Below are 17,280 nucleotides of genomic sequence, written 5' to 3'. Positions count from 1 at the left end.
ATAGAAAAACAATCCAAATTTTTACTTTTCATATACCATCTGTGATAGTTTTAAAACAACTCACAATTTCTTTGGTATTCCTCCTTTCAAAAGGTGGAGACCCTCCCTTGAACAAGGATGACACTTAGGGACTTAGATCGAATGAATAGAATGTGGCAGAAATGACAGTGTGGCATTTCTGAGAATAGGTTATAAAAAGGCATTCATCTTTTCTGTCTCTCTCGGGTCATTTGTTCTGGTAGAAGCCAGCTACCATATCAAAAGATTCTCAAGAAGCTTTATGGAGAACTCCATCTGGTGTCTAGCCAACAACTACATGAGTGAGCCAATTTGGAAGCAGCTTCCCCAGACCTAGTGAAGCCTTCAGGTGACTGCAGCCCAAGCCAACATCTTGACTGCAGCCTTATGAGAGATTTTGAGCCAGAAACCAGCCAGCTAAGCTGCTGCTGAACTCCTGACTCACAGAAATTTTGATAATATGTGTTGTTTTAAGCCTCTAAATTTTGCAAGTAGTTTATTATGCAGCAATAACTGGTACATCATCATGTAACATTTAGTAAGGTTGATGTGCTTTTTATTATTTTACCAGACTATCCATCTTATAGTCCAACATTGTTTAGTTCTCCTAAATGCTTTTCTTGTTGTTATTTCTTTGAACTGTCTAGGACTGAGAGATATTCGTTAAAGTAATTATTAGTATTTTTTCTATTTCCACCATCTTGTGTAGCTACTACTTTATTGAAGATGTTGCTGTATTATTTGTTGCATAGATATGACTATTATTATATCTTCATAATGAATTGTAGCTTTGGGCACTTTAAAGTGTCCTTCTTTGTCTCATTTAATAATTTTGCTTGATTTTTACCTTATCTGATATTAAGGTTATAATGCTTGCCTTTTAAAATTTGCATTTATGCAGTACATCTTGGTTCATTTTTTAATTTGAGACTCTTATATACAGCACAGAGTGGAGTTTTATTTTATGAGTCAACCGGAAAATCCCTTCCTTTTGATAAGTACACACACACACACTCTTAAGCATAGTGTATGCTTAAATCACATATTTATATACATATATACATGCATGTATGTATTTATATACATACACATATGTATGTGTATAAATATACATACACAAACATACAACCTCTATATTTGACTTCAGTTATGTCATCTTTATATATACAAAACAATGCATGGTATTCCAGTAAATTGTATGTTCAGTTTCTTTTGCTCTTTGTGGTATGGGTGTCTGTGTATGTATTTCTCTTGGTATTTAGGGAAATTTATATTTTTATTCTAACAATTTCCCTTTATAGCAATACTCATATAATAACTTGGTCTTCCTTTTCTTCACACATTGACTATTAGTTTCCTGCTTGGAGCAATAATATAAGAACTTGAAACAACTGGCTGTCTCTTCTGTGCCCACCACCCAGCAATTTTAGTTAATGGTATTGTTTCCTTAATTATTCATTCTTGTCCTTCTAAATGTTTTGGTTTGTATAATTAGTTTGTTGGCTTTAAATCACATCCTTGGATTCGCACGTCTTACCTGTTAGTTAGTGAGCTATTCTACTTTTTCTATCTTCTCATTTTTTTTCTTAGTTTTATTACTACATTGTCAGAGCATATAAAATTTTATTCTATTCTTATTCCTACTTTTGTTTTATTATTAGATGTATAGCTAAATATATTTAGTGTGCACTACCAGTCTCTTGGCTGAAATTTTTCAGTCCTCTCTTAGTTGGGTGAAGTTTATCCTCAGGAAGGACTGATGAATATAATCATCCCAGGTGATTATCATACTGAAAACCTTTCTATAGCCTTGCTACTTATAGAGCAGTTTGTCTGCATTTAATTCTTTGGTGCATATTTTTTCCCTTGATTATATTGCAAATGTTGCTTTACTATTTTCTGGCTTTGAATGTTACATAGAACTCTGATGCCAGACTGGTTTGCTCTCCTTAGAAAATGACTTGGTCTTTCTGCCAGAAATCATAGGTAATTTCTTTCTTTGTATTAAAGCATAATTTTCTAGGATAAATCTAAATGATGACCAGTCTGGGGCTATTTAATTTGGTATATGGTGTACCCTTTCAATATGTATAGATTTAGGTGGTTTTCCCCTCCACAGCTACTATCCCCATTCCCCCCAAAAATGTAACTGAATTATAGTTGTATTAATTCTATTATTTTGATTTTCTTCTTAAAGGCATCTGGAAATATGTATGTTATTTGTCTGATTTCTATATTACTTTCTTTGATCCTTTTAATATTGTATTTTTTTTTTCATTTCTCTTGTCTTATTTCCATCCTTTATGTTCTATATGGTACATTGGTCCTAGCCATGTTTTGTTTTGTTTTTGGCTGTAGTCCCTGGGATACAGACTCTGAGGCAGAGACTGGTGTGCACAGAGTTTACTGGGGAGCACCCTTGGGATCAGCAATTGTGACAACATGAAGGAGGGAGAATCAGACAGAAAGGAGATGCTGAAGTGCAGTTGGTAGTGCACTGGTAAATGTTTAACAACTGATTCTCAGGGGGAATGGAAGCCCAGATTTGTAGTATTTTCCAGCATGTAAATACTTCCATCGTTGTCATTTTTAAGCTACAAACATGACATCACTGAACATAGACCTGGGGAGAAATGCATAGTGGCACCATAGAGAAAAACAGACATATCCTCAAGAGCATAGATAACAGTAAATGTAGTAAAATAATTAGGAAGTAATGAATATTGAATATTTATTACCTTGGTTTGGAATGTAATTTATTTAATTTTGAGTTTACATAATTTGTTTAGCAATGACTATGTTATAACAACCTGTTTGAAAATTCCTAAAATGTTAACAGTTGGCTCTCACAGGACAGTAGGAGCCAGATTTAGCAAACCACTGACCACGATCATTTACAACAAAGGCCTCAGCCCATCCCTTAAGGAGCTTTAATGTTGGAATGGCCCTTTAGAGTAGTCCAAATTGAGGGAGGGATCTCTGTATTCTGAACATGGACCAGTCATTGGATGCAAGTGAACCTTGGGGAGAGGTTTGAACTTGGAAGAGGGAGATTTCTTTGGCCAGAGGAAATTCCCAGAGGAACACTCAATGCTTGCTTCAGTCCTGAAGTGGATATCTGGGGAGCACACCACAGCATCTACTACTGTGATCTTGTAAGTTTGGTCTTGGTTTCTGCTTTGGGACAACATTTTTTTCTGGTCTGTTTTCATCTGTCAAAATGTGATTATTTCTTTGTGTGTTTTTTTCCTTATTATAACTTTGTATGGCACTGAATTTTTGTTGATGTTATTCATGTTTGAATATATTGGATTTTTCTGGGTCAACTTTTAACAGATGAATCTTTTAGAGAGAATAGAGACAGTTTTTAAGGGCCCTTCCTGGTTTTTCAGCTCAAGTGCTCCCTCTTCTGTTGTTATAGTGAAGAGCACTTTCCTTAATCTGCTTTTTCATTTTTAATTATATTTTATTGATTATGCTATTGAAGTTGTACCAGTTTTTCCCTTTTTGTGCTCCTCCACCCAGTACCCCCCTCTCCCTCAGGCAATCCCCACACCATTGTTTATGTCCATGGATCATGCATATAAGTTCTTAGGCTACTCCCATTTCCTATACTCTACGTCCTTACATTCTAATGGCTATTCTGTGACTACCTATTTGTACTTCTTAATCCCCCCACCTCTTCACTCATTCCCTTATACCTCCCTCCCATCTGGCAACCATCAAAAGGCTCTCCATATCCATGATTCTGTCTCTCTTCTTTTTGGTTTGCTTGGTTTGCTTTGTAGAGTTCACATTTGTTAAATAGTATTTATTGCCATTTTATTGTTCATAGTTTGATCTTATTTTTTCGTTTTTTTAAATATAATTTTATGGATTATGCTAGTACAGTTGTCCCATTTGCCCCCTTCACTCCCCTCCACCCTGTACCCCCTCTCCCACCCACGGTCCCCCCGTTTAGTCCATGTCCATGTGTCATACTTATGAGTTCTTAGCTTCTACATTTCCCGTACTATTCTTGCCCTCCCCCTATCTATTTCCAACCTACATTCTATGCTACTTATTCTCTATACCTTTTCCCCCTCTCTCTCCTCCCACCCCTACTGCTAACCCCCCATGTGCCCTCCATTTCTGTGGTTCTGTTCCTATTCTAGTTGTTTGCTTAGTTTCTTTGGTTTGCTTTAGGTGTGGTTGTTGATATTTGTGAGTTTGCTGTCCTTTTACTATACATGTCTTTTCTTTATCTTCTTTTCTTAGATAAGTCCCTTTAGCATTTCATAAAGTAAGGGCTTGGTGACGATGAACTCCTTTAATTTGACTTTATCTGAAAAGCACTTTATCTTCTCTTCCATTCTAAATGAGAGCTTTGCTGGATAGAGCAATCTGGGATGTAGGTCCTTGTCTTTCATGACTTGGAATATTTCTTTCCAGCCCCTTCTTGCCTGTAAGGTCTCTTTTGAGAAATCAGCTGACAGTCTGATGGGAACTCCTTTGTAGGTTACTATCCCCTTGTCTTTTGCTGCTTCTAGGATTCTCTCCTTCGTTTTTACCTTGGCTAATGTAATTATGATGTGCCTTGGTGTGTTTCTTTTTGGGTCCAACTTCTTTGGGGCTCTCTGCACTCCTTGGATTTCTTGGAAGACTGTTCCCTTTGCCAGTTTGGGGAAGTTCTCCTTTATTATTTGTTCAAATAACTTTTCCACTTGTTGGTCCTCCCCTTCTGGTACCCCTATAATTCGGATGTTGGAACATTTAAAGGTGTCCTTGATGGTCTTAAGCTTTTCTTCAATTTTTTGAATTCTTATTTCATCATGCTCTCCTGCTTGGTTGATTCTATCTTCCTCCTGGTCCACTGTGTTGTTTTGAGACTCAGATTCCTTCCTTTCACTATTGGCTCTCCTCCGTATATCTTCCTGCATCTCTTTTATGGTAATCTGCATTTTTTCATGTAATTTGCATCCAAAATCAACCAGTTCCATGAGCTTCCTGATCACCAGTGTTTTGAACTGTGCATCTGATAGATTGGCTATTTCTTGGTCACTCAAAGGAGGAGTCCTGGGGGACTGATCTGTTCTGCTGGAAACATGTCTTATGTCTTTCCTATCTCTCCTATTATTTTATTTATTTATTTATTTTTTCTCCTGTCTGGTCGCTCTTGTTACGGTGGGGGGCGGAGCCTTAGGTGTTCACCGGGGCTGGGCGCCCCAGTCGCTAGATTGTGACGTTATATGTGGGGGCAGGGGAGGGAGCGGGGACAGGAGGAATAAATGGCGACCGTTCTGTACTCCTGGAGCCAGACACTTCCCTGGGCTTCTGGGCCGTGAGCTCTGCCCTGGTCCACAATCGCTGCCCCAACTGATTCCCCCAGCCGCTGCTTGCGTACTCAGGGATCACCGCTGCACCGCTGCGCTCCTGCACCCCAGATTGCTGTCGCGCGGATTTGCACCAAATTTCCCCCGACCTACGTGCACCTGCGACCCGCGCCAGCCCCGCGCCCGCTCGGCTCCTCGTCCCCTACCAGTCTGGATGTACGGGTCTACTTCAACTTCTTGGCTGTCCGACTTCCATTTAGATAAATCCTCTGACAGTTCTGATATTATGACTGCAAATCATTGTTGTAAATTATTGTTGTTCTGTTCTTGGTTGTGCAAGGAGGTACGGTGCGTCCACCTATTCCTCCATCTTGCCGGAAGTCGATCTTATTTTTCTTAAATATGTCCGGGTTAACATTTCATACAATAATGGTTTGGTGATGATGAACTCCTTCAGTATTTTCTTGTCTGGGTAGCTCTTTATCTACCCTTTGATTCTAAATCATAGGTATGATTTAGCAATCTATAGCTCTACCCAGCAAAGCTCCCTGCTTTTCATAACTTTGAATATTTCTTGCCAGTCCCTTCTAGCCTGCAAAGTTTCTTTGAGAAATCAGCTGAGAGTCTTATGGAAACTCTCCTGTAGGTAACTAACTCCTTTTCTTTGGCTGCTTTTAAGACCTCTATCTTTAACCTTTGGAGTTTTAACTATGATGTGTCTTGGAATGGGCCTCTTTGCATCCATCTTACTTGGGAGTCTGTGCTTCCTGGACTTGTATGTCTACTTCCTTCACCAAATTATGGAAGTTTTCTTTCCTTATTTTTTCAAATAGATTTCCAATTTCTTCCTCTTTTTCTTATCATTCTGTCACCCTTATGGTATGATAGTCAGAATGCTTGAAGTTGTTCCACAGGTTGCTTATACTATCCTACTTTTTTTGGATTATTTTTTCTTCTTCTTCTGATCATTGTTTTTTTTTTCTTCCTTATATTCCAAGTCATTGATGTGATTCTCAGCTTCATCCACTCTATTGTTGTTTCTCTGTAAATTGTTCTTTATTTCAGTTAGTGTATCCTTTGTTTCTGACTGGATCTGTTTTATGCTGTTGAGGTCCTCACTAAGTTCCTTGAGCATTCTTATAACCGGTGTTTTGAACTCTGCATCTAAACAGGGGTGTCAAACTCACTTTCACTGAGGGCCACATCAGCCTTGCGGTTACCTTTGAAGGGCCGAATGTAATTTCAACTCCTTAACAGTTAAGGAGTGATGTGGACCCTGGCTCATGGGGTCCACATCATTATGGATGAAATGAGACATTCACACAGACTACCAAGTCTGGTGGAGGAAAAGGGACAGCATGGCTTTTCTCTCAAAGGGAGCAAAAGCCTCAGCCCTTGCTCCAATGAGCTTTTATTGTCTTAGGGCACATTACAAGAAGGTCCTCATTAACTATGCACAGGCTCTCTTTATACAGAAAACAAAGGAGCCAATGCTGCTAATCACATCACAGAAAAGGGACATTTGCAAAAGAAAAGGCAAAAGTAGTTGAACCCTATATACACTCATCCTTGGAAGGTTTAGCCTGGTTTTTAGGAAGTTGCTTTGCAGTAAATGTCCTCAATTCAGGGTGAGGGAGTTTTAGCAAAAGCAAGACTCATAGCGGCCTAGGTATATTGCAGGCCTGATTATCCGTGGTGTGGGTCCTGTGCATCTCCGATTGGGAGCTGGGCCCACGCCACACAGGATGGGCCTACTACAAAGGAATAGTTACATTTATACAGTCCTAAATTATTTTGGCCCTTTGAAGGCAACTGTGAAACTGATGTGGCCCCCAGTGAAAATGAGTTTGACACCCTGATCTGATAGATTGCTTATCCTCCATTTCATTTAGCTCTTTTTCTGGAGTTTTGATCTGTTTTTTTCATTTGGGCCATGTTTCTTTGTCTCCTTGTTTTGGCAGCCTCCCTGTGTTTGTTTCTATGCATTAGGTAGATCTGCTAGTCTCCATGTCTTGGTAGCATGGCCTAATGCAGTAGGCGTCCTATAGGCTCCAGTGGCACAGCCTCCCCTATCACCCAAGCTGGATACTTGAGGTGTACCGTCATGTGGCCTGAGTGCATCCTCCTCTTGGAGTTGACCCTTGGTTGTTGTTGACAGGTCAATGGGAGGGATTTACCTAGCCCAGTCAGCTTCAAGGACTGGCTGTGACCCACTGATCACCAACCTCTGCCTTCTGTGGAGATCAGCTGTGCAGGGGCAGGGTAGTAGTGCTCCAATGTGGTCTGTATCTGCCCACTTGGTTGTACTGACTCGGGGGTCTCCCAGAGTGGTGCAGGGCAAGGTCAGTCTCCACCTGTGTTTTGCCCAGGGCCACCCTGTCCTAGCCATAAGCGGTCTGTAATGGCTGCTACTTGTGCTGGGCTTGGAGATTCCCAGGCAAAGCTAAGCTGTGAATCTAGGGCTAGCTGCTGTTAATGCTGGGCCTGGGGCTCACTGAGGCCAGCTGTTGCTTGTTTGAGTGGATTTAGAAAGTTGTGCGCTTGAGCCAACGCCAGCCATTCATATGAAAAAGCATCTTCAGTGGGTCCATAAATTGGGTGGAGTGGAGTCTCCGGGGATCTCCAAGATGGGTCAAACAGTGTTAGCTAGGTTGATAGAGTCTCAGATTTGGCACCAGCTTGCCAGCTCTGTGGCGGAAGGGTTTAGAAAAGGGACAATGGCCTCTGCTTTCATGCCAGACACCTCAGTCTTTCCCAGTACTCAACTGGTACCTTCCAAGCTGCAACCCCACTACTGGGAGCTCAGAGGGAGTGAGTGTGGGTAGGTGAGTCTGTGTGTTGGTTCTTTAAGAGGAACTGCTTGGGGGCTCCAGAAAATTTCTTCCACTGACTCAATCCCCACTGGTGTTTACAGCCGGAAGTTGTGGGGATGTATCTTCTTGGCACTGGAACCCTGGACTAGGGGATCCTGGTGTGGGGCTAGGACCCCTTGCTCCCGAGATGTCCATCCTGAATTTATCTACCACATGTGGAGTGGAACAAGATGCTCCACGTCTGTGCCCCTTCTACCAGTCTGGATGGATGTAGTTTCTTTAATTCCATAGTTGTCAGACTTCATTCAACTTAATTTTGATGGTTCTGGGTGATGCCTCTTCTATATTCTAGTTGTAATTTTGATGTGGTTGTGCAAAGAATTGAGTCATGTCTGCCCATGCTGCCACCTTGACTGGAAGCCTTCTGGAGGTAAGGTCTTTAATTAACCATTCAATTTACTTATACATATTTGGTCTGTTCGTATTTTTAATTTCTTCTGCTAGTTTGGCTTTTATTTTTTTTCAAAAATTATCTACTTCATCTAAGTTATTTACTGTATAGTCTATAATTGACCATAATGTTCTTTTTTAATCTCTGTTGTATCGGTACTTAGTTCTCTTGATTTCATTAAGGCCTAGCATATAGTATCTATAAGAGACACTCTTAAAAGTGAAAAAAATAATGGGCAAGTTGAAAATAGACTTAAGTAGATAGATATTCAAGACTAGTATGAACAGAAACTAAAAAACAGAACAAAAATAACCCAGAAACCAAACAGGTAACTTTTATATAAGGTAAATTCAAGCTACAAATTCAAGACACAACTATTACCAGGGACAAAGCATAAGGAGTGTGGCTTGGTGGTATAGACTGTCAGGAGCGTAGCCACATGGAGACATCAAATGGATAGTTAGATATATAGGACTAAAATTCAGGGACAAAGTTCAGAGGTAAAGTTAAGCTGAGATACAAATATGTGGTTATCAGTATATATATAGCATTTAAAGCCATAATACTGAGTGAGACCATAAAAGGAATATAGATAGGAAAAGATGTCTGCGGACCACAAAATAGATGTCCAGGGTACAGCTGTAGAGAACAGGCAGAGAACAGTGGATATAAGCTGGGCTGTAGTCAGCCAAAGACTACTTCAGAGCAAGAGAGGAACAAGTGAATTGGGAGTTGAGCACATATGTCAGGAATGGATAATTATTTACCATGGAAATTTATACTGGATTACAAGGGAAGTGAGGACATGGAGAGGTGAGAGACAGTAAAAAGGTGATAGAAGCAATGAAGTGAAAGGTTCCCGTGGAGATCAAAGGATTGTTGGAACTGGGAGACTATTAGAATGAGTGTAAAACAGTGATATTTGAAGAATGAGTTGTTTGAAATTGAGATTATTAAAGGGTTGCAGGTTTTGTTTTGTAATGGCAAGGTCAAGGGTATGACTAGTGGCTAAAGGATGAAATGACTTGAAGGAGAGCAGATCAAAACATTTTGGACATCAGGGGTTAGAAAGAGCTATATAACTTGATATTTTTAGGGATTGTGACAAGACTAGGTAGAGTCTACAATGAGCAAGGAGGAGGCAAAGTTTGGAACAGAGAGGGCAGGAGATTTAAAGTGAGTATTATTATATATTACATATAATATTTTATAGCATATAAAGAGGGTAGGGGAGAATGATCTGGAAATAGCACTGAGGAGTGAGGAAGAGCCCCCACCTCATTTCCAGGCCAAGTGATAAAGGGGGACATGGGAGTTAAGATAGACATTATTTGAGAAGGCTGCAGGTGAGGCAATAGTATCAGAGGGAGAACAAAGGCCTATTCATTGCTTAGCTGTTTTGAGCTTATATTTTTGAGAGCATCTATATTAATAGATAGATGTGTTATATTATCTATATATTGTATATTTCTTGATCTACTGTCTCCCTTTGCCCCTATGATGCATTTAACCTACCTTGAATTATATTTTTCTGATATTAGATGTCTGCTTGGCTTTTATTAAGGCCTAGCCTTAATGGTTCATAGTTTTACTTTTCTATCTTTGTTTTAACTTTCCTATCCTTCTTTTAAATGTGTCTCTTGAAGACATTATATTGCTAGATCTTATTTGTAACACAATCTGAGAATTCTGTCTTTCTTTTCTTTGGTGAATTTAACTATACGGAGTACTTTTATGTTAGAACTTTAATTCCATCTTAGTTTAAAATTTTCTTTCCATTTTTTCTTTTTGCTTATTTCCTTGAATAAATCAGGTTTTTTCCTAAAAAGTTTGAAAGCCTTGCAATTTTATGTTGTTTTTCCATTGGTTATGCATAACTTGTTAAGACTTGTATTTATTTTGCCCAATTTATGGAACTTATCAGCACCTATCTGTGTCTTCTGTATCTTCCCCCTTAGTAGGACAAATACTTTAACACACACACACTCTTATCTACCTCTGGTTGTTACACTCTGTCCCCTACTTTGTTGTATCTTGTGGTGTGTATATATGTGTAAAATTTCTTTTTAGAAAGTGAGAGATTTTCCAAAGTTATTTTCTTATCCTTACCTTCTTATTATTTATAGCACTTCCTAAAATTTTTGTTTGATAGGTTACTTCCTCTAAGAGTATTTTCAAAGAGGATCTTTAGGATAACCTGCTTGAACATCTGAGAATATATTTATTGTACCCTCACGTTTAAATGGTGACTTAGCTGAATATAAAATTTGAATCAAAGTTTCTGTTTTCAATATTTTGAAAATATCTTTATTATTTCCCTGTTTTTAATGTTGTTCATTAGAAGTCTCACATCATTCTGATTCATTTTCTTTATGGGTGAGTGGCTCTTCTTAGATAGTTTAAAGAATTTTCTCTTTGCTTTTGGAGTTCTTAAATTTTGTTAAAATATTACTATGTATTCATTTTTATATATCAACCTATACATTATCCCATATACTCCTTCAATATCAGTTTTTCTTTGGAAGTTCTCACTTGTTTTTTTTCATATATTTTCATATATAATTTTTTCATATATAATTTCCCTCTATTTACTTTTCTCTCTCCTATTAGAATGTCTACTATGAGGGCGGACCCCTAAAAAACTCCAGAATATTATTAAAAATTGTGTACTTATTCTTATATGTTTAAACTTCAGTCACCTTTAAAGTACTCTCTGTTTGGTGCAATATACCTATGGAGACTTTTTTCCACTGTTCAAAACAGTTTTTGAACTTGTTGATTTTGGTGCCTTTTAGTGCTTCTGCCATTTTTTTGTTTCACCTCTTCTACATGGAAAAACATTACCCTTTGAGGACACTTTTTTAATATGGGGAAACAAACAAAAATTTGCTTGTGGCAGGATTTGGTGAATAGGGAGGGTGGGGGCACAGACGTCATGCCATTTTTGGTCAAAAACTGCTGGACACTCAGTGCAGTGTGGGCAGGTACACTTGTAAATCACCCATCATGAAATGGGGAAACATGTTGAAAGAATAGTAAAAAAAATTTCACAACAGCAGCCTCTCACAATAACACCAGCAGGTACACTGATACTCACCTAGCAGGGAAAGCCTGCTATAGGAGGCGTTTTACAAGGGGCCACCCTCCAGAGGATAATTCCAGGTTTTTGGGGCCCCCTCTCATATATAATTGTGTTATTTCTATGTCTAGCCTCCATATTCTTTGTTTTATTTTTCCATCTCTTATTTCTTCTCAATATCTTCTGGAAAAGTTTCTTGACCTGATCTTGGGCTATGTCCATTTTGTTCTTTATATTATCAAATGAGTTTATTTCAACTGTATTTTGAATATTCAGTAATCTTACTTGGTTCTTTATAAGTTTCCACTTCATTATCAATATCCTGTTTGGTGGCATTTATTTGGCTTGTATTCTCTTAATTCTTGTGCTCTATAATAGGTTATTCAATTTACTGCCTTTGTAATTGTCTAGTTATTTTTTCCCTGTGAGATATTTTTCCTCAGGTTATCAGTTATCTTGGTGAGTAATGAATGGAGACAAGGGTAGGAGGAATGAAAACCTAGGCCTTAGCTCATTAGCTTATGCCACTCCTGGTGAGTGGGAGGAGGTCTGACTCTTAATACCCTCATGTGTGTCACTCTCACCAGAACGCTTTGCCCCTTAGTGAATTCCTGTGCACCTTACCTTATGCTTTGTTCTTTTCTAAAAATGATCTAGCTTTCTGGGTGAAAAGAAAGCCGATGAGAGGGGTAGGAGGAAACCCTTAGATGTTTGTTGGTTGAGCCAGCACTTACTGTATTTTTTTTATCCTATATCCCAGTAGTGTTCCCCTATAGACCTACTTTCAGTATTATTATAGGGCTGATGGGGAAGGCAGTGATCTACTGTGGGCAATGTGGTGGATAGAAAAGAGCCCAACTCAAAATTTCCCCCAAGTCTGCTCTCCATGTTGGGAGCTATGGGGGGGCTCTGCCCACAGGCCCCCCCCCCCCCGCCCCGGCCACCACAGATGAGAATAAGTCTACCAAGACTTGATCTGCTTGGGGAGGAAAGGTAGTGGACCTCTCAAAGGAGAAGGGCCAAGAGACTTTTCCTCAATGGGCTTTTATTGGGTTTGTTTGCACAGGAATACAGGTAAAGCTCATTAATCATTGTCAGACAGTAAGGATCAAACAATAGATAACAAAGAACTCTGAGGGCCTATTTTGAGTCAGGGTCAGATAGCTAAAGAACTATAAAACTTTGAGGAACAAACTCACTTCTTGCTTCTACCCTTATCATTTAATTGAGAGCATTCTAAACAAAGCAGGTTTCACAGGATTTTACATATTTTTTCTTAGGCCTGATCACCCAGGGAACCTTTCCAGCACAGGGCTGTACCACACTCTGTCATTGTTTCAGACTTAAGTTAGGCAGGGGTAGAAGCAAGAGAGATTAGGAGACTTCTTGCAGACAGAATGAGGACTCAGGCTTTGTCAAAGCCAAGGGCGAGGGTCCATCACCTCCTTTTGCCGTAGCCCCCAAAGTCCTTCTTTGGGGGCCTCCCATGTGATCATGCCTGGCTTAGGTCATTCCCCCCTTTGGAGACTCTTACCTGTCATTGGCTAACCAAGTACTGGGGGCCAGTTATGGATGAAATAAAAGGAGCAGAAGCGGGGCTCCTGCCAGGGAGGTAAGCTTTGTCTCCTCAGTGGTTTATGGTCCCAAGGTCACTCACCCAGCCTTAATCATGGGGCGGAGGGGGCGGGGGTTACAGCTTCTGAAACCAGGCAGGTTCCCAACAGGGAGCCTGGCCCTCTTCTGTTCAGGGCTACTATTTCCCTTCTTTACCAGTCATAACCATCTCTGACTCTTCTGGGGTTTCTGCTGGTTTTCCTTTCTTTTAATACTGATTCATTTCTTATTTTTGAGGCATCTTAGGGGAGGAAGACTGTGACACTTTGCCATCATGTCAGGGACCTTATGATAGCCTATCCCAGTGTTTGTGGAAGTTTTGTGTTTCTAGTAGAAGAAGAAGATATTTTTTCTTGAGTGGTCATGGCAGTATTCTAGAAATGAGGATGTTTAACCCAAAGAACTATAGGCAGAATGTAAAAGGCAAAGGATACACAAACAATACATAAACATGAAAGAAAGCAAGATAGTCATTTTACCAAAACATATCGAAATTTACTTTCAACATGCTTGTGTTTAATTTTACAGTCACTTGGGACTCTTCTTAAGCCTGAAAACAAGACAAGAAAATTAATCTTACTACAAATTTTTCTTAAACACATTTGTGAGAATATAGGTCAGGGGTGTCAAACTCATTTTCACCGGGGGCCACATCAGCCTCAAGGTTACCTTCAAAGGGCCGAATGTAGAGCTCCTTGCCCCTAGTTAAGGAGCAGTTACATTTATACAGTCCTAAAATTACATTTGGCCCTTTGAAGGCAACCGTGAGGCTGATGTGGCCTTTGGTGAAAATGAGTTTCACATCCCTGAGATAGATGATTCATTGAGAAAATAACAGAGCCTCCAGAACTCACAAAGTTACACTGGTAAAATTGATGTGTTCTCCGTATTTATAAGTCACCTGAACAAGGCAGAATGCCTCTCAGGACAAAAATCAGGAAGAGCAGGGCTTGACAATAGCCTATTATGTATAAGATAGTATTCTTATACCTACAGCTAGAATGACCTAAATAAAGGGTGAGGCAAAAGTAGGTTTAAAGTTGCTCACATGGAAAATAACACAATAATTAATAAGTAATAATATAAGAATAAATTCTGTGTTTTGCATTCTTACCACTGTAAACTTACTTTTGCCCCACTCTGTACTGACAGTGGTTATTTCTGGGCATGAACTTGTCTGTATTTTCCAAATTTTCATGATAAACAGGCATTAATTTTATCATTGGAAAAGTAATAAATATTATTTTAATAGAATTCTCATAGGTAAATTATATAAACATACAAACTTGCACAAGGATGTTTGCTGTAGTATGGTTTGTAATGTTGAAAATATCCAAATTTTTATCAGTAGAACAGTTCAATAAAATATGATAGATCTATACAATGAATATCATGAAACAAATAAAAATGATGATATAAGTCTATATGACACAGGAACACAAAGCAGGTTAAAAAACATGTCTAATATGAGCCCATTTTTGTAACCAAAAAGTGCACAGAAATCTTGTGAAAAATATGTGCAAGGAGTTACTGCTCCATCCTAACAACAAGTGAGAAGTTGGACAGTCTGAAAAATCAACAACTCTTTTGAGATTCTTCAGTGAAGTGAGGTCACTGAGCAAACCATTGCCCCCAAGACTGGAGACACAGGTGATACAGAGAGTCACAACTAATTGGAACGGAAACCCTTGAGCAGAAACTTCTGCAGGAACCAGTTCCTGGTAGAAAACCTAAGCTGTGATTCATGAATTGCTGGAGGCTCAGTATGGACAGATCTGAGAGTTAAAAATTCCAAGGAGACCAGTCAAAGGGACCTCCAGAAACTCTACCAGGTCCTCCCAGTGAAGATCAGAGAAAAATCTCATGTCTCAGGTAACCATTTTGAAATACACCAGAGCATTTGTTCTTCTTCTTTTTTTAATATATTTTATTCATTATGCATTACAGTTGTCCCATTTTCCCCCTTCACTCCCCTACCCCCTGCCCACCCTCTCCCACCCACATTCCCCCCCCTTTAGTTCATGTCCATGTGTCATAGTTCTTTAGCTTCTACATTTCCCACACCATTCCTGCCCTCCCCCTGTCTATTTTCTACCTATTGTCCATGCTACTTATTCTCTATATCTTTTCCCCCTCTCTCCTCCTCCCACTTCCCTGTTGCTAACCCTCCATGTGATCTCCATTTCTGTGGTTCTGTTCCTGTTCTAGTTGTTTGCTTAGTTTGCTTTTGTTTTAGGTATGGTTGTTACTAACTGTGGGTTTGATATCTTTTTTTTACTGTTCATATTTTTTATCTTCTTTTTCTTAGATAAGTCCCTTTAACATTTCATATAATAAGGGTTTAGTGATGATGAACTCCTTTAACTTGGCCTTACCTGAGAAGCACTTTATCTGCCCTTCCATTCTAAATGAAAGCTTTGCTGGTTAGAGCAAATCTTGGATGTAGGGCCTTGCCTTTCATGATTTGGAATACTTCTTTCCAGCCCCTTCTTGCCTACAAGGTCTCTTTTGAGAAATCAGCTGACAGTCTTATGGGAACTCCTTTGTAGGTAACTGTCTCCTTATCTCTTGCTGCTTCTAGAATTCTCTCCTTCATTTTTATCTTGGGTAATGTAATTATGATGTGGCTTGGTGTGTTCCTCCTTGGGTCCAACCTCTTTGGGACTCTCTGGGCTTCCTGGACTTCCTAGAAGTCTATTTCCTTTGCCAGATTGGGGAAGTTCTCCTTTATTATTTGTTCAGATAACTTTTCCACTTGTGTTTCCTCTTCCCCTTCTGGTACCCCTATAATTCGGATGTTGGAACGTTTAAAAATGTCCTGGAGGTCCCTAAGCCTCTCCCCATTTTTTTGAATTCTTATTTCTTCATTCTTTTCTGTTTGGTTGTTCCTTTCCTCCTTCTGGTCCCTTCCATTGATTTGAAACCCAGTTTTGTTTCCATCACTATTGGTTCCCTGTGCATTTTCCTTTATTTCTCTTATTGTAGTCTGCATTTGTTCATCTAATTTATGACCAAAGTCCACCAATTCTGTGAGCATCCTGATCACCAGTGCTTTGAACTGTGTATCTGATAGGCTAGCTATTTCTTGGTCACTTAAAAAAAACTGGCTCTGAGGCTTTTAACTCTGTTTGAGCCATCTATTTATTTTATTTTATTTTTTTCCTTTGGTCTGGTCGCTCCTGTTACATATGAGGGACGGAGCCTTAGGTGTTCACCAGGGTGGGGCAACCCAGTTGCTGGGTTGTGCTGTTTTGTGTGGGGGCGGGGTCCGAGAGGGAACAGTGGCACCTGCTCCACTCTCACTAGGACTTCAGTCTCTTTTGCCACTTCCCACAAGCAAATTGGGTCCCTCTGGTGCTGGCTCCTGGGCAGGTGGGCTTGTGTACTTTCTCTGACTCTGTGAGTTTCCCCAAGGAGCCTCCTGAAAGACTGAGAGAACCTCCTGGCCTCAACTTCCACAGGTGTTTTCAGTCAGTGCCTTTTAGGCTTTCTTTCCGGCGCTGGGTCCTGGGATGCTGGGGGTCGCCGCCCGTTTTCACTTAGTTTGCACACGAATGTGAGCTGCGGACAGCCAGCTGCCTTGTGCGCCACTGGGCTGCTCCTGCCCAGGGCGCACCGGTCCGTCAGCTGCCCTCACACTTCTGGGGTCCGCCAAACTGCTGTCTGCGCGCCCGTGTCTGCCAGCCACCGCTTTTCCTGCCGTACCCCTCGACCCTCTCCGTAGGCCTCCAACTCAGCCCCTCCTTACCGGACTGGATGTATGGTATTCAGACTTCCATTCGGTTCATTCTCTCTGTTCTGGGTTTTTTTTGTTGTTGTTGTAAACTCTTGTTGTCCTTAGTTTTGGTTGCACGAGGAGGTACATTGTGACCACCTATGCCTCCATCTTGGCCAGAAGAGATGTATTTGTTCTTCTTAACAAAGTCTGCCCTCAAGGGAAACTGTTTTACCAGAGCAAAACCTGCTGGGGTTTTATCAGGGCCTAACCTACTT

The 17,280-nt window shown here is 40.1% G+C and overlaps 1 long non-coding RNA gene across 2 annotated transcripts in view; it reads left to right on the top strand.

Annotated features, from left to right (window-relative positions):
- The window catches only part of LOC118499089, a 29,137-nt gene extending 25,688 nt beyond the window's left edge, over nt 1-3,449 (top strand). The window contains exons 2-3 of one of the 2 annotated variants that reach the window (XR_004901599.1): nt 2,377-2,518; nt 2,858-3,449. This is a non-coding gene — a long non-coding RNA (uncharacterized LOC118499089). The remainder of the gene's footprint in view (nt 1-2,376; nt 2,519-2,857) is intronic. The other variant, XR_004901598.1, reaches the window with a different exon arrangement.
- The last annotated feature ends 13,831 nt before the right edge of the window (nt 3,450-17,280 follow it).

Source organism: Phyllostomus discolor, chromosome 2, assembly GCF_004126475.2.
Source record: "Phyllostomus discolor isolate MPI-MPIP mPhyDis1 chromosome 2, mPhyDis1.pri.v3, whole genome shotgun sequence".
Taxonomy (NCBI): domain Eukaryota; kingdom Metazoa; phylum Chordata; class Mammalia; order Chiroptera; family Phyllostomidae; genus Phyllostomus; species Phyllostomus discolor.
This window is presented reverse-complemented; position numbering and strand designations above follow the sequence as displayed.